Here is a 4,231-nt window from a genome sequence, read left to right as displayed (position 1 = left end):
ATCATCATCATCATCTTCATCATCATTATCATCATCATATGGAACTTACTCGTGATTATGCTTTGCTTAACGTCAACCACCTGAAATCTTTACACATAAGCAAGGAACCTTGTTTGCCAAACACACGTACACACACTCAAATGTACGCACGCACACAGACATACACGCACTCACACAAACGCACATACATAAACATATATGGTCGTACACGCACAGAGATATCTAATGTAAAATTGTTTTGTAGTAACGTGTTGTCAATATTTTATATCTCTTTGCGTTGATGTATTTGATAGAATATCTGCATGTATAATTAATGATTTCACAAACTGTCGCAAGTTTAAAATTATTCACAGAGATGGAGGTTGTGTACGGAATAATTAGATATTAATGATATGAAATGTCTTCGACCTTAGCAGGGTTTGATCTCAGTTTGTCGCAGAACAGAGATGACACGTGATTAAAAGTATTCACCGAAGATACGATGTTATGGTTAGAATAATTAATATATTGAAGAAGCACAACGTCTTCTGTTTTTGTAGAAATTGAGCTTGGATGATAGTTCAATGAACTTTTCTCCATACTCTATTATTGTTCTAGTAATCAGGGCACCCACTGCGGTAAAGTGCTTTTCATTTTTTTCATTTTATCCAGTTTCAGCTCATGAGCTGTGGCCATGCTGCAGCACCGACATTTGGTGTTGCTACATAATTTTAATTCACGAATTTTAGTTCAGGAATTGACATTTGGTGCATGAGAGAGTTTGATGCAGATGCCCTCATCTGCACCTCCTGCTTGGCGGAAATTCTCTCAACTCTTGATGTTCTGAGTTCAAATTCTGCCAGGGTTCAGCTTAAGCGTTCATTGTTTGTGGGGCCCAATAAAATAAGTAATCGACTCACGAATTCCTTGAAATTGCTAGTCGTGTACCAAAATTAGAAACATTATAGAGGTGAACTATTAGAACCGTTAACACGGAAAAACACTGAGCAACATTTCGCTCTTTTGTACGTTCTTAGTTCGAATTCCTCCGATATCGACTTTACTTTTCATCCTTTCAGGGTCGATAATTAAGTATCAATGAAACACCGGTGTCCCCGAAATCGACTAGTCCCCTTTCCCCAACTTTCAGGCTTTGTGCCTTTAGCAGAAAGGATTTTTATTATTATTATTATTATTATTATTATTATTATTTTGTTTTCTTTCTTCAAATTTTCTTCCATTTCTCGCCAAGTATTTTCCGTACTTCTAGGGCAGAGAAGCTCATTGTATGCAATCCCAGTTTACACACGCAAATTTACAGGTAAAATATGTATTTATTACCATTATTATTATTATTATTATTATTATTATTATTATTATTATTATTATTATTATTATTATTATTATTATTATTCAGTAGTCTAATTTTTATAACGTGCTTTCACTTCACTACCGAGCGCAGCTCTGTGTGCCTTGGGCATGTGCTGTGGTTTGCTGTGATGCTCTCATGGTTACTGTATCGAAAGTGTTTTACGTAGGATTTGTGTGGTGCCTAGTAGTGCTATTTTCTGTATGCTATATATATTTATTAGTCCTGGTGATTTTGTTATGTATTTGTTTGAATACTTTTTTATTATACCTAAGGCACCTACTATGATAGGAATTGTTTCTGTTTTTAGATTTCACATTCGAGTTACCTCTATTTCCAGATCTTCTCCATTTCTTTTAGAGAAACATTGTCATCTGTTGGTATTGATACATCAATTAGAAAGCATTTTTTCCCTTGATAATCTCTGACAACTATATCCGGCCTATTGGCCTTAATTTTTCTATCTGTGTGTATTGCCATTTTATTATTATTATTATTATTATTATTATTATTATTATTATTATTATTATTATTATTATTATTATCGTCAAAAAGGCGGCGAGCTGCCAGAATCGTTAGCACGCTGGACGAAATGCTTAGCGGTATTTCGTCCGTCTATACGTTCACAGTTCGAAATCTGCTGAGGTCCACTTTGCCTTTCATCCTTTCGGTGTTGATGAATAAAGTGCCAGAGAAACAATGGTTTTCATTATTATTACCATCAAAGTTTTGAGCTGGCAAAACCGCGAGATTGTTACACAGAATGCATTATTTTCTAAATCATTACGTTGGGTTCAAATTCCGCCGGTGTCATCTTTGCTTCTTATCATTCTGTGGTCAAGAAAATAAAAGTACCGATCTGGTCCTCGGATCGATTTAGCCGACTGACCCCGTCCCCCTAAATGTTTTAGACCTCGTGCCAACAGCATTACCTCTACTGCCACCACCACCATCGCCACCTTTACTATCATCACTCTTACTACTATTATTACGGTGACTACTCAGCTATTACTACGGCGTTCAATACAACCACCACAACTATCTCGACCACCACTACTACCACCCCAACCACCACCACCATCGCCGCCATCAACACCACCACCACAAACACCACCACCACCTATACCTCCTACACCACTCACAACACAACCAAACACCAATACCACTACCATTACCAACACCACTACCGCCTCTACCACTACCACCACCACTACTATCACCACCAACAACACCATCATCACCACCATCAGCATCACCGCCATCATCACTACCACCACCACTACTACCACCACCACCACCACCATCATCACCACCATCAGCATCACCGTTATTACCACCACTACCACCACCACCAACAACAACAATAACACTACCACCACCACCGCCACTAGCACCACCTCCATCACTTCCACCACCACCATCACCCTCATCATCATCATCATCATCATTGTCGTTACTACAACGTTTATCACACTCACTAATACCATTGTGACCATCACCACTATTACTAGAGGTAGCACCATCATCAACATCCTTGCGACCAAGGGGACTAGCACCGTGACCACCACTCCATAATCACGACCTCCATCAACATCACCCCTCTCCCACCGTCTCCCATATCACCATCAGTAGAGCGTTTGCCTTTTTTGTCATCACTAACCCAAGCACCCCATCCCCTACCTTCACCACCGCAACTTCGTCATCACGAGCTTCGTCATCAGTAAACCACACACTCACCACCATCATAAATCCACCAACAACGCCATCAGCACACCATGCTTTCATTTCCACCTGCACCACAACCAACACCAGCGCTACCAACTGCACCGTCAATACTACCACCGCCACCGCCACTACCATCGCTACCACCGCTACCACCACCGTTAACACTACCACTTCCACCACCACAACTACCGCCACCACCACTACCACCACCACAACCACGACCACCAACACCATCACCACCACACCACCACCACAACCACCACCACCAACACCACTACCATAAACACCACCACCTACACCAACCCCACCACAACCAACCTCAACACCAATATTATCACCAATACCACCACCACTACTACCACCACCAACACGAAAACAACCAGCATCACCCCTACCAACACCACCACCACCATCACCACCACCGCCACCGCCGCCGCTTCCACAGTGGGTGTCCCTTATTGTGAAGAATGAGGAAATTAAAAATTCTTCAAGGAATTTACTCTGTTCGTGCCACAGTATAAGAGATTTATTGAGACTAGTCTGTTTAGTATGTTCTAAGTAGCTGCTACTACTACTACCACTGCTACTACTACTACTGTTACTACTACTACTGTTACTGCTGCTGCTTCTTTGACTCCAGTATTCATCTCCTCCTCCTTCTCCTCTCCCTATTCTATATACCACCATCATAACCACCACCTGTTATAGATGTCAAATCGTGGATATAACATCATATCCGATGACATTGCTCCTAATATTTCACTGTCTCCTACCTATCATCTCACTATGTTTTACTCTCTCTCTCTCTCTCTCTCTCTCTCTCTCTCTGCCTCACCGTTTCTCTCCCTGCATCTCTGCTCTTCTCTCTCCCTCTCTCTCTCTCTCCCTTTCCTACCACTACTCTCACGTTTCTTTCCTCTTCCCTGTCTATCTCAACAATCAAATTAAAATTCGTGCTCAGATTTGTGCCACAATGTGCAAAATGGCCTTGTGTATATATGTGTGTACGTGTATATATGTGCGTTTCTGTGTATACCTCTGTGTGTGTGTGTAGATACAGCAATGCATATGTATGCGTGAGTATTTACTATAGCTGTATATACGCTTATATATATATATATATATATATATATATATATATATATATATATATATATA

Source organism: Octopus bimaculoides, chromosome 9, assembly GCF_046866305.1.
Source record: "Octopus bimaculoides isolate indiv1 chromosome 9, ASM4686630v1, whole genome shotgun sequence".
Classification (NCBI taxonomy): domain Eukaryota; kingdom Metazoa; phylum Mollusca; class Cephalopoda; order Octopoda; family Octopodidae; genus Octopus; species Octopus bimaculoides.
This window is presented reverse-complemented; position numbering follows the sequence as displayed.